The 14489-nt window shown below is 44.2% G+C and overlaps 1 pseudogene; it reads left to right on the forward strand.

The window, feature by feature from the left end:
* The window catches only part of LOC102028276, a 12685-nt pseudogene extending 10269 nt beyond the window's left edge, over positions 1 to 2416 (forward strand).
* Positions 2417 to 14489: the final 12073 nt, after the last annotated feature.

Here is a 14489-nt window from a genome sequence, read left to right on the forward strand (position 1 = left end):
TCTCTCTCTCTCTCTCTCTCTTTCTCTCTCTCTCTCTCTCCCCCTACCTGGTACCCATTAATGCTTGTCTGTTCTTGTTTGAGATAACTTCAGAGCTTCAGAGTGACTTCAGAGCTCTGAGTCATCACTAGTTTCTACTCTAACAATTGGTCCTGTGCACCTGTCCTCTGCAAGTTCCATCTTTATGCCCACAGCACTTCGCTGGTTAAGGCCTCTTGCCAGCTAAGTACCCTTAGTCCAGCCTATCAGCTAAGACCAGGCAATTCATCTTACAGGCTGCTTTCAACTAAAATATCACAAGCAGGCCAGTGCTGTCCAATAGAGCTTTCTATGATGATAGAAATATTCTGTATCTACCCTGTCCTGCCTGCTCCTTCAAGCTTCCCCTAGTTAAGGGCTCCTCCTACACACCTACATGAATGTGAGACTGCACTTTCTATCATAGCACAATATTACCTCACTTATGTTTACTGCTTCAAACAACTGTTTATTGTCTCCAGACACAGAATGATGCTCTTTGAGTCTAGAACTGTGTGAGTCTGATTCACTATTGTGTCCTCTTTATCTACAACAGTGCACTTTCTCAGTAAATATTTGCAGAAAGAATGAACTAGACATTTTGCACCAATATTTCCCTAAAATCTCACTGAATCAGCTACATGTTCTCTTAAATATTTTGTGTTTGTATATGATCATATACTTCAACTTTTTTCGTATATACTTATCACAACAGCCCAGGGGAGTCAATGTGGCAACTTTGCTCACTTTGATTCAGTGGTTGAGGAGGTCCAGGTCAGGTCTCATAATTAACAGGAGCAGGAACATGGCTCTGGGGATGCTCCTGTGCTGGCTGACTCCTTGCCCCCTCAACATCTTCCTGTGAAGGAGGACAAGTATAGCCAGGAACATGTCTAGATGTTATGAAAGAGGAAGCACAGCTGGAGTGGGAACAGCTGAGATTCAATCTTGTGTTGCAAAAGACCATGGGCACTTGAAACAACAAAAGAATAGAGGGAGGTGAGGGCAAGAGAGAAGAAGCCAGAGAGGTCAGCAGCAGCCAGATGGGGCAGGAACTTTAAGATGATTATTTTTGTGCTAGATCCATGGAAAGCCATTGGAGAGTTCTAAGAAGCTCAGTGATATAAACAGATTTGTATTTCTGGAAGACCCCTCTTGGAGGCCTATGGAGTGTGGGTTGGAATCGAACATGATTAAACATGATAAGAATAGTTAGGAGCTCCTTACAGTAAACTGACCAAGAGCTGGTGGTAATTCAGCCTATGGTATTAGCAGAAAAAATAAGTAACTATACAACCACAGGAGCTATGTAAGACTTCTTTATTGACTTACTATTAATGAAAGTGAAGGAAATAATAATAACCATAATAAGGTACACAGTAATATGTGCCCACCTTGCCCCAAAGAAATGTTGGTTTTGGTGAAGTCAACAAGTGATAGAGACTAAAATCTAAATGAGAAATTTCACTCTTTCCCTTCTTGCAAGATGGCAGGTTAAAAAAAACTAAGAAACCAGATACTAAAGAGAAGAAACCTGAAGCCAAGAAGGCTGATGCCACTGGTACTGGTAAAAAGGGCAATAGGAAGGCTAAAAAATCCAAGAAGGGGCAGCCCCACTGCAGCCAAAATCCTGTCCTGGTAAAAGGAATTGGTAGATCCTCCCAATCTGTGATGTATTCCAGAAAGGCTTTGTACAAGAGAAAGTACACAGCTGCTAAATCCAAGGTTGAGAAGAAAAAGGAGAAGGTTCTTGTTACTGTCACAAAACCAGTGGGTGGTGAGGAGAATGGTAGTACCTGGGTGGTTAAGCTTCAAAAAATGCCTAGATGCTATCCTACTGAGGATGTGCCCAACAGCCACTGAGCCACAGCAAAAAACTCTTCAGTCAGCATGTGAGGGAACTGTGAGCCAGCATCACTCCCAGGACCATCGTGATCATCCTCACTGGGAGGCACAGGGGCAAAAGACTGGTTTTCCTGAAGCAATTGGCCAGTGGTTTGCTACTTGTAACTGGGCCTCTTACCCTTAATCGGGTTCCACTGTGAGGAACACATCAGAAATTTGTCATTGCCACCTCCACAAAAACTGATACCAGCAACGTGAAAATCCCTGAACACCTCACTAATGCTTACTTCAAGAAGAAGCAGATGTGGAAGCCCAGGCACCGAGAGGGTGAGATCTTCAACACCAAGAAAGACTGATACCCGATTTCAGAGCAGAGCAAGGTCGACCAGAAAGCAGTGGACTCGCAGATTTTACCAAAACTCAAAGCTGTTTTTCAGCTCCGGGGATACCTGCAATCCACTTTTGCCCTGACAAATGGAATTTACCCTCACAAACTAGTGTTCTAAATTTCTTACTAAGAACCTAATTAAATAACTGATACATTTTCAAAAAAGAAAGAAAGTAAGTAAGTCTGACCTCTGTGGTTAAGTGCAAGATAGAAAAGAAATAACTGGAAAGAGAAACTAAGAGCAGCATGACAGGGAGAAAAGGAGTGAAGAAGGAAGGGAGGGAAGGGCAATGAAGCAGCATCGAAAAAGAAAAAGTGTTCCAAGAAGAGGGGGTGACTTACTGTGTTAAATGCCACTTAGTGACCACAGAAGACCACTGAAAGGTATCTGCTAGTTTTAACAAGACAGAGATGATTGGTTCAGGGCAGTGTGAGGACAAGGAACTAGCTGGGGTGAGGTGAGGCAAAGAAAGAAAGTGACAGGACCGTGGGTAAGCACTTGGGGCCCTAAAGCAGAGACCGAGAGCCAGGCAGTAGCCAAGGAGGTAGGAGAGTTTTAAGAAGATCAAGGCTGGTGATGGTGCAGAAGCCCTGAGTAACACCCAACCTAGTTGAAGCAAGAGAGTAAAGGACCCAGAGTGTATGACTGTGAACAGTATAATATAGACTGTGAGTGAGAATGAAACAGCCTTGAAATGCTAAGCTGAGAAAAATTGTGACTGGCTGTGTTCCAGTACAGCACAGACTCTGCAGTGGAAGAGAATGAGGTAGGCGGGCACGCATCTATGGTAGACAGGTAATCTCCACAACTACTGGCAAAAGGAAAGAATCAAGATATAGAATCTTTCTTCTCAGTATATCCATGTGTGTGCTACAAAAGTGAAAAGAACATTTAGAAATGCTGCGGGCTCTTATTCAGACAGGGTGATATGTGTCACCCACAACCAAGTGTTGAAGAGTTGGTCAACAGCCTATGGTGCCACTGGGAAGTGGTGGAGAATAAGTCCACTTCCTCTCAAAGTTAGCGAAGACAGGACTATGAAATACAAGATTAGAGTCTAAAGCCTTGGGTTTCTATCAGTAACCTTCAATTGATAACTGCACACTTGAGCCATGTTTTCAAGAGATCAGGCTCCTGGCAAGCACTCATTAAACGTTTACTACACCAGACAGTGCAGGGTAGGAAGCACCCAAGGAAAAGCATTTGTAATGTCAGCTCTCTTGCCCTACGAAAAGGGTCTTCTGGAAAAAAATGAGACGTAAGTACCCATGGAAATAATTCTGTAGGCTACAACTCCTTGTGATCAGTTTTGGGTAAATAATATGATAAAAATGTAAAGATATTCCTACTGTACTGCTTGGAAAGTTTACTTGAGAAGATTTAAGCCAGTATTAAGGAGTTAATAAGACTTTTTAATAAAACAGATGACTCAAGTATCCAATATAATTTAAATAGGAAGTGGTTTTATAAGTGTATATTGATTATTTTACCCACCTCACAACTGAATTAGATGGTTTACCACCAGTCATGAATTTTGTAGCATGCTCCGCTCTGCATTTCCTGTCCTCACTGTCTTTCTAACCATTTCCCTCACCCTACCTACTGGATGAAGGAACCAACTGCAAGTTGTTTAAAGGGAAATTCAAGATTGCTGCCCTGGCACAATCTCTTAAAGGCTTTTGTATGGGTACAGGTATAGTTAAAAGTATACCTGAATATACTACAGGGCCTCTACATTTCACTGTAGGAATACGATTGTTTTTCACCCAAACTCCACACAAGTGATGTCAGAACATGGAGAACATGCTGAAGCACACCTCTGTCTGGCTGCAAATATATTATGAATTCTCAGCTTCATGTAGGGACTGTTTTAACAAACTCCATGTTACCATTCCATGCCCCAATCTAGGCCCAATGCAGAAGCATGAAGATGTTGAGCATCAAACTCACCCAAAGGCCCAGTTAGTAAGTCAGGGATGCTGGGTACCAAGTAGGACCTCACCAATGCCCTAACCTTATCAAGTATGCTTTGTTCTCTCCTTGTTTCTGTACTTCACATTCTGCTTTCCCAAGTGAAATCTCTGCTTAGCTACATTTTAAATTGGGTCTCAGGGACCATTTTTCTATAACATAGCTGTGCTGCGTTAGGGCGGTGACACTTTTGCCCCAAGGCAAGCACTTCAGTTAACTCCCAGGCACCTACTTTTCATGTGCTGTTAGAGCTGTGCAGAGGAGCACATGGTCCCCACTGAAGACACTCCAGACACTGTTCAGTGCCTTTATCCTTCTTTCTCTGAGTGTACTAAAAGCCTTTGGCTAATGCTGAAGACACCTTTTCCTAGAATCGCATCTACTACTTGTAATGGTCCTCAAACTAATGGGTTTTGTTTCAATGCTGCCACCACTTTCCTAATGATACCTGGCTCTAGGGGTGATGGTAGGGATGGAGATTAGGGCCAGGTTGAGATATGTTGGGATTTTGCCATCAGTGTTGTGGCAAAATTCAAGGAAGGAAGCAAGGAAGTGCTCTCACGGCAACTTTGGCCAATGGGACCCTGACGTGCTCCTTTATTGCCACTGTGCTCATAACTCCGCATCTTGGCTTCCGCTAAGTTTGGCTCCAAGCAGGACCTTTTATTTTTCCTACAAATCCCAGTCTTGAAAGTGAATGACCACAGCAACATGCAGGTGAGCCCACACTTGAGAATTCAGATGAGGTTAGGGACCACCAAGAGAGATGGTGGCACATGGCCCTTGACTTTCAAGCACAGTGCCCTTATCTATAGGTAAAATAGCTGGTCAGCGTCTTGGGCTGCGACCAGAGAGCAAGTGCCCCCGAAATCACATTCTTCTTAAAAGCAAGAAAGAATATATGTTTCTCGGATTCCCTTGAATTGTTGGTTACCACCATGGCCTTCTGATCTCATCTTTTCCTTTAAGTCAGTGTCTCAGTATGTCCTGATGCAGGAATGCACCCTGTGGCAGTTTGGTCTTGGGCTGAAGGAGACTTCCGGAACGCAGGCTGGGACACGGCCACTGTCTTCCCAGGACTCGCAGCACTCTGCAAAACGATAGCTCCCCTCTGGCACATGCGACCAGACCTGGGACTCTGCTGTCACTCTCAGGAGGAAAGACACATGGGGAAGACTGATGGGCTGACAACTTGAGATATTCCCGAGTTTAAACACTGTAACACAATGAAAAGCTCAAGGCAATAAAGCAAGCACCAAGTTACTCCATCTTTACCACCTAAACCTCAATGTATTTAGCAGATGGCTCACTTATGGCAAAGATCTGTGTCCCGGTTCTGGCTCCTCCACTAAAGATTACTGAGCTCAAGGAACTTGGTCCATGTAAGCCTCCCTTTCCTCATCTGCAGGTGAAGACATCAACGTCTAAGGCCACCTCCATCTTCATATATTTACTAAGTTTGGAGACACCAAGACTTTTGGCTAAAAGTATGGTGGTGTATTTGTGCATTTTCACATTTATAAGTATAAACTGAGTTTGACGGTGAACCATCTTAGCTACCACAAAAGAAAACAACCTCTTTTATCATTTTACTTACAGAAAGTTTAAAATATTTGAAATCTAGACAGGATAATTTAGTATGAATAATTTTAATTCAGTTTCTTTTCTTTCTTTTTCAGAAGTAAGGAGTGGTGGGAAACAATGGTGATGTAAAACTAAGATCAAGGCTGATAGCATCACAATTTTGACTATAACCTTAAGTAATCTACAGGACACGTAAGGTTCTCATCAAATTCCATGAGAAGTATCACACACCTCACACCATGATGGAAGTTCACAAAGGTGTGCACATGCTAATCTCCTCCTTTAGTAAGGCAGCTCAATGCATTTAACCTGTTATATTAACTTGGAGGAAGTTGCATTTGACAAATGTACTTGTGCAGTGCAGGTTTGGAGAGATTCGTTTCAGTAAGAGGAGAAGACGTTTTTTCTATCTAGATGCTACACCAACAAAGAAAAGGCAAAGTATTTTCCCCTAAAGAATTATAGGTTACAAGGTTTAAACTGCAACAAAATTATCTAGGTCTTCTTGTAATAGTTACCTGGTTTGAAAGAGACAGAGAGAGATGGAGAGATGGAGAGATGGAGAGAGGGAGAGAGAGAGAGAGAAGGGGTGGGGGTGGGGGATTTATTTTGGACACTAAACAGTGTCCCATCAAATCACCTACAGTGAGTGTGGTTGGTGGGAGTCACAAACTTTGCCTGGATCCCCTTTCCTCGTGGTTGTTTCTGCTGCAAAAGCCATTGCCTTTGACATCTGTGACACATTTCCATCATTGCTGCAGGGAAAAATCATGAAGTGCCATCCAGAGAGACTCGAGAAGTAGAGTGTGACAGCCAAGGGAACAAACATTGTCACCCAGGCCAGGAATGGCAGCTGGCTCTGCAGGAAGGAGTTCCAGCAACTTCTCTGCCACAGCTCAGCGGTACTGACTTTATTAGGAATTAAATTGTTCCCACCGCTGCTCTGCTCCTTCAGGCCACAATAATGTTGGAGGATTATTTTTAAATTTCACCTCAGCAGCAAACTCTGGGTAAAGCTGATACGTGAGAGTCGTTTCCCCAAAGTCTGTACAATCGATAGAAAAAATGGAGGAGCAGAGCCAAAGCCACCAAGGGATGCACAGCTACGTGTGGAAACGGGGCAGGAAAGGCTTCGTCTCCCATTGGACTTCTGAACAGATCACGGGGCAGTAAGAGGAACAGTTAGAGACGGGTAAGGTGAGCTGTCGAGCTGTTGGAGATGGCTGGGTGCCCTTCTCAAATAAGATCTGTAGGACAGTCATGCATGGAATGAAAATATCTGTGAGAACTTCTATTTGGAGAAAATTAAAATTGCAACACAAACACAGAGCTCAGACTTTGAGGACAACCTGAAGCATCGTGTGGAAGGAAAAGTTCCAAAACTCTAAGCCAGACCTTTGTGAAAATCTTTCCTCAAACCTGGACAGGTCTTTATATTCCCTGAGCTCAGTTTCCTTGTGTGAAAATCCTGGCATAATCCCTACCTCGGGTCTGTCAGGCATCAAAGGTGACACATGCATGGGGTTTCAAGCTCTAGTCCAATGAAAAGCAGTGATGATTGTCCTACTGTAATCCAAGTGGGGGCAGGAGAGTGAAGGCTTTCTGGGGTTGGTGGTTTTTCCTCGATAGCGGTTCTGCGGCCATGTGAGCAAGGCTTTCAACTTTGAAGGACATCACCGGGAGCCTGGCAGACATCAAACTCTCTGCTCGCCCAGTGTCACCTGGCCCCGTCTTATTCAATGACACCTGAGTTACAGCGGTGAATGAGAACTAAGGGGAAGCAGCACATACAGAAATCATGTGGACCACATCTCCTTCTCCTCTGAGAGGAGGAGCTGCGTGACACAGGCCCACGCAGGCGCACAGTGCTGAGTGTTGCATATGCCAAGCACAAGGCACTGCCCACTGCTGGCCTCCTGTTCATCAGTCAAGCCCAGCCCTGCTGTTCAGAAGCCTTTCCCTGCTAGACCTCAGGGGTGACCCTTTTCTCTGCAGCCTTCCCTATGAAACCCACTTAGCAGGTCACATGTGATGACTGACTGGCCATGAGGATGGGATTACATAAAGTGAGGTTCAAAACAGATGCCTCTGGGGCTGGGGATTTAGCTCAGCGGCAAAGCGCCTGCCTGGCAAGCGCAAGGTCGTGAGTTCGGTTCCTGGTACCGGAGAAAAACCGAAAAAAAAAAAAACAAAAACAGATGCCTCTGTTCTGCCTGCAGAACACAGAGCACATGGTCATGTGGCCACCTGGGAGCTCACCCTCAAACAATTCTACCCTCCCTTCCACAGGGTGCCCAGACCAAGACTATGAGACCTACTAGCCTCTGCTTGGCCAGGGAGGGGACAGGCCTCAAAGACCTCTGGGATTGTCCAGCTCCACAGTGGTTCCAGATCGGTCACACATAGGACTTTCCACAGCTGTGGCTACTCTCCAGCTTTTAGACTTCCACTTCATCAGACTTGGGTCCCATGGGTACCACAGGGAACCCTTTCCTGATCATCACAAATAAGTTGGAGGATCCCTGGCCTATTCCCCTCAAACCTTCCTCCCTTCCTTTCTTCCTTCCTTCCTTCCTTCCTTCTTTTCTTTCTTTTCCTTTCTTTCTTTCTTTCTTTCTTCTTTCTTTCTTTATTTTTCTTGGTAGTGCTGGGATTGAACTAAGTGAGAACACTGAGTTATGTCCCCAGCCTCTTTTTATTTCTTTTATTTTAAGACAGAGACTTGTCAAATCACCAAGTTGCCCAGATTGGGCTTAAACTTGTGATCTTCCTACCTCAGCCCCCCAGAGTGCTGGAATCACAGGTATGTGTCAGCCCTGGTTAGACAGTGTGTTCAGGTGGACAGAGTCCCTCCATGTGACATTTTTCTCTAAACCTGTACACATGATATATTCTTAATTTAAAATTTAAAATCTACTATCTAACCATTTGACATTCTACATGTTTAAAACATTGAATGCTCAGAATAATTTCAGTATTGGCATTACTCTTTGTTTTGTTTTGTCTTTGTGCTGGAGATTGATTCCAGGTCATTCGTACAAAGGTACATCCCCAGCCATTTATTTATTTATTCATTCATTCATTCATTCATTCATTCATTGAGACAGGGTCTAAGTTACAAGTTATCCAGACTGGGCTTGAACTTGTGATCCTTCTGCCTAGACCTCCCAGAGTGCTGGAATTATAGACATGCACCACTGTGCTTTGCATTACTGTGTTATAGGTTGGAAGATTCCAGAACCATTAAGTAATTTGTAGAAAAGCACACTGCTAAGGGGTGTTTCCATTAACAGCTACAATTGCACACAGTAGGTACTCAGTTAATAACTTTCAAGTTGATAAATGGATGTAAAAATGTTTTTCAATGTTACCTACCTACCACACACTGTGAATTTCATTTAACATAAATTTTCCTCACTTGAGGAAAACGCAAAGAGAATGAGGTTGCTCAGATATGGTTCAGTAATAACTTTTTAATAATGTCAAATAGAAGAGTGTTTTTCTTAAGACAATACTGACAAATAGCTCTTTTGCTCACAGGGGAATAAAATGTAGAAACAAATTGTCAATTGAAGCAGGAAAAAATTACTCTCTGAGAGCTCAACCAGTGGAAAAAGATTAGATCTTCTGGAGTCTCCATCTCTGGAGATTTTTGAAGAAGAGAATAGAGAAGCCACCTGTCCTGGCAGATCCATCTCAAGGCAGGCCTTGGTGTTCTCATCCTCCATGGTTCCACAGGCCTGAGGTAACAGTGGAAGACAATGGGGATAGAGGGTTGCTCAGCTGAAATTTTACAATGACCCTCAAACAAGGCCTATTTGCCACTGTAAAAGGTGACTCCAGACAAAACTGAGATGCAGTACTTTAACTTTCTTTTCAATTGTCAGCTTCCTTTTCCTCACAAGCCCCCCTTTTTTGTCCTTCTCTTCTCCCTCACCATTTTCTTCTTTTCATTGCTCCAATTCTTCCTCCCAGTGCCATTTGCTCCATTTACACACTGGCAAGACCAGTGATCTGCCCCCACTTTCACCTGCCTTGTGTCTCTTCACCAGAGCCCTCTGGCTGAGCGGGCACAGAACAGCTTCTCTGAACACAAAAGCAGCCTTCTCTGCAGCTTGGGACTGTCACCCCGAATACATTTCTCTTGCTGTTCCTGGTCTTCCTAAAGTTAGCTCTTATGGGATGTCAGCAGTGCTGGCTTCACACCTCACACAGGACACGCGGAAGTCCCCTGGTGACTCTCTAGAAGTGTGAATACATGTTCTTCCTCTCTCTGGCAACAATTTCATTTCAAGGCCATTGTTATCCATTTAATTTTTACTTTTGCTAAAATTTTTTACATGAATTCTCATGTCAAAGCAATATTCAAAGATATTGGAGAGTATGAAGAGTCATGATCAGAAGCTTTTATCCTGCACTGAGGTCCTAATTAGGCGCCATCACAGAAGCCAATGGTTGAGGCAGATCTGTGAACCTCTGTGTTCCTATTAGAAGTAGACATATCTAATGATGAATGATCATGTTTCCAAGGGTGAAAGAGAAGGGGCACTCCTGCTGCTCCATGCCAGAGCCACAGTCCTGAGACAGTCCCACTGTCCTTGCCACTGTGACCATGCCACACATTCTTTGCTGGTGTGATCATGGCACTTCCTGTGGTAGTTACTCTCTGTTTGCTGGACAGAATACTCAACACCTACAACTTAAAGAAGTTTACTTGGCTAGTGGCTTAAGGGATTCAGTACATGGTCAGCTGGCTCCAAGGCATGAACACCAGGGCAGGGGGGATGGTGCCACAGAGCCAGGTAACACATGGTCCTTGAGAATCAGTGCAGGGGAACAGCATCAGAGAGAAAGGGACTAGGGAGCAGGCATAGACCCAAAAGTCACCCCTCCATCACCTACCCAGACACACTCAAAAGTGTGATTTATTAACCCCTATGTGGCTTCTAAAACAGTTTGACAATTAAGCTTAACCATCACACTTATACTAACCCTAAATGGACACATTTAGTTGCATTTTGTAAGCACTTCCTGGAATACAAACTGCAGTTACTTAGGGAAAGTCTCACTGTGCCCTGCACATTCATAAATCCAGGGAAGAGAAACCACTGCTATTGTTTCCCTGGCCTCTTCTGTCATTCTGGCCTCTGGTTGGGGGGCTCTGTGGTCACAAATGACTCCAGGACACAGCAAGGAGCCAGACAAGTGAAACACAGACCCTGAAGCTGGTGGTTGTTAAGCTTAGCAATGAGGTATTGCTTCTTCCACCATGCCTGTTACAGCTTTGAATTTGTAACATCTTTATACCAGCAAGTCCCAGCCAGGAAAAGTTTAATTATTTATAACTGCTGCTAGATTCAATTTTTAAAGACTAGAGCATATGTATAAGTATTCTTATAGTGAATAAGATAACATCAGGGTGAATATAATGGAAAGTGGCTTTATTACAGTTTAGAGAGAAAGGTATTCTCCCTATTTAACTAAAGTCCACTGTCTGCTATGAGCTTCCATGTCTCTGAACACTTGTCTTCACTGTACAGCTCAGAGATGATATGAAACAGATAGAAAAGCACGTTGTAGCACAAGTGAAACACAGACATACAGAAAAGCAAAGTGCAGAATTTTAAGTATAGCAGGACGGGTGATATTCTCCTGGGCCACAGTCAGTGACTGAAATGATGAAACCTATTCTTTCAGCTGAGTCAATCTGCACATTCCAGTGCCTAAGTGATGCTTTCTTGCTTTTTGTTCATTTATTAATGTTCTACAAAACACTGCTATTCAAATCTTTGGCATTGTTGCCAACTGTTATTGAACACTCCTGATTAAGCATTCTGTATATTCTACTATTTCTAAAAACAACTTTTTAAGAAGGATAAGCATCATTAGGTTTGAAAGTTCTATCTTGAAAACAAGAAGGGAGAAATTATGATCTGTATATGCAAGGCTACTAATTCCTGGGTATCAAATTAGTTCAGTGACTAATTTTAAAGTGTCATTTCAGTTTCTGTCATTTTATTTTTGTTTACTTGCTAAAAGCACTGTTTTAAATGGCTACATCTTATACCTCTTCAATCAATGACCAGGCCCAAAATCTAAGGAAGGTAATTGATTCACTCTTTTGTTTTTTTTTTTCCTTCAGCAAGCACACATTGAGCACTTACTCTATGCAAGACATGGTTTGTAATGAATCAGGACTGCCCTCAGGAGATAGATGTATGATATGGATTCAATGCATCATTGTCATAGCCACGTGTGTATAGGGTGCCACAAGAGTCCAGAAGAGAAAGTGGTTCTTTCCGTCCAGGCTGAGATAGCTCACCAGCTTGACCTCAAGTTATGAGTAGGATTTCCCTGGCAAATAGGGTGGATGGGTCATTTCCAGAGAAACGAACCACAGGAGACAGGCACAAAAGGTGAAAGCCTGGAGCATGTGTTTACACACTGGAAGTGTGTGCCCTGGAGTGAGCAGCAAGAGAAAGAGGAGATGGGGACCATTGTGCTAGATACCGCATGCCACACCAACCTGAACAAGAAGGGGAGAAGTTGCTGGTTTGTCAACCAGGTAGAATGCCGTGATCCCCTGAACACACATGTAGAATGCAAATGTATGAGGGAGTGGGCTCTTAAGGAAGGGTTCAAGCTTGTGCGCAGAGCCTTCCGGGGTAAGATTAGTTAGCACCTTATAAGAGAGACCCCAGAGAGCTGGCCAGCCACCCGCTCACGCAAGCATAAGAAAGTACAGCAAGTCCCTGACTTGAACATTCTAGCTGCAAACTTTCACAGCAGTACTGTAGAAGACTCACTCTGTCAGATACAGATGGATCTGGCTTACAAACGTTCTCCCAGAATGGAACTCATCCGTAAGTCAGGGACTTACTGTACCTGTAAGGGGAGCAGGCCTTCATGAGACACTGAATCCACCAGGACCTTGGTCTTGGACTTCCCTCACTCTAGAATTGTGAGAAATAACTTCAGCCATTTACAAGCCACCAGGTTTACAGTATTTTATTAGAGCATCCTGAATGACTAAGACAAGCAGCATCTGCGAATGACTCAAACACTGAGTTACAAAGGTGGGCGGCAGGGCAGGGCCAGAGGTGGGAGCTGCTGCAAGCCCTAGGTGGGCTCCAAGCAGACTAACCTGAGCTGATACTGAGAAGGAACGGGTCCCAGCAACTCTTTATTATCCCATGCACCAGGAACATGCACCTCTTCACTTTTGCTGGAAGTTATCTCCCTTGTGCAAGTGGGGAAATAAAGTTTTTTAATTAGAAATAGCACCAGTTCCCATTTAAATTTTGTCTTGAATTCACTCAAGATTCAGTTCCCTCCTAGCACTGCTTTTGAGCTTCGCTTTAGGCAGCTCTGTGTATTTAGGTACATTTCAGACTCAACTCTCCACAGCAAGGTCCTGTGGACCCACCATCCTCTGCATGAAGAGACAGAGCTGTGAAGTGCCACATGCTCATTCTCTGCTGGGCTGTAAGCTGCTCCTCTGGCCTGTTCCACTGGTCCCAGGTGGTTTCCAGGAACACCGGCTGCACTCTGGCTCTGGAGACTGGCCCTTACCTGTTCACACCAGGATAAGGAAGTAGTATGCAGGCGAAAACACACAGAGATGGTAGACCGGGGAGAAGAGCAGGTAGACGTTCTTTCTGGTCACCTTCATTTTCTTAGCTAACCAGAAAGTGAGGCTATCAGTGAGGAGAGTGGGAGCAGGGAGAGAAGGGGCAAGGAATAAGCCATGTTGCAAGGAATGGAATCTCATGCCACACTTAATAAATGTGTACAAGTACCAGGTCCATTAAAAATGTTTCAAATGTACTTAAAACAGAAGTAATACAGTCTGATTACCATACGCTCAAGGTCCACTGGAAACTCCTGGCTACATCCTGCCAGTCCAGACACGAGGTTCTCTCTGGTCACTGTTAACTGCGGCATGCAGGCACAGAGAGGTGGGAATCATAGGTTCAGCCAGTGTCCAGGCTTGCAAGAGGGTGTGGGAAAGGTTGGAAAGTGGTTCCAGAGGATGGTTAGATGAAGCTGGAAACCAAGCCGGGTACAAGGGGAGAAATATACAAGTGGGATAAAGGAATGGGAGACAGGCAATGGGATAAATAAGCTGTTGGCCACAGGGTAGCAAAGGAAGTGAGCAACAAGAACAGACACTGTGGCAGGAAGTGGGGAGTTTGAAACGGTCATCATGGAATTTGTGATTATCGCAGATGTGGCTGTGGGATGAGGGGCTGAGAAAGTGTATATGTGAGGCCTCTGGAACTGAGAGACCAGGACTTCAGGCAATAGTTTGGTTGAAAGACCAGTGTGAGTGGGAAGAGATGCGACAGGGGCCTGAAGCAGCACATGGCCTATGGAAGGCCGGTTTGACAGGCATTCAGACCTAGGAGCTCCAGAAGAGAGGGAAACAGAAAAGGGAAAATGTGGACATGCAAGGCAAAGAGGAGCAAGACGGCCATCTGCCCCAACCATGGGAAGCACACGGGAGTTAAAACCTTTCGCATGGAAGAGATGCAGTAGTCCATGTACCAAAAATTCAGGAGCGTTTGAGACATTTCCTCCCTCTCAGCAGCTTGTTTTGTTCGCTATTTGTAAAGATATTTTTAAAAGAGTGATGATTTTGAGGCAGAAAGACAGGATGTGTTACATGTTGGCATTGTAGAG

Source organism: Chinchilla lanigera, unplaced genomic scaffold (genome assembly GCF_000276665.1).
Source record: "Chinchilla lanigera isolate Chin_1 unplaced genomic scaffold, ChiLan1.0 scaffold00061, whole genome shotgun sequence".
Classification (NCBI taxonomy): domain Eukaryota; kingdom Metazoa; phylum Chordata; class Mammalia; order Rodentia; family Chinchillidae; genus Chinchilla; species Chinchilla lanigera.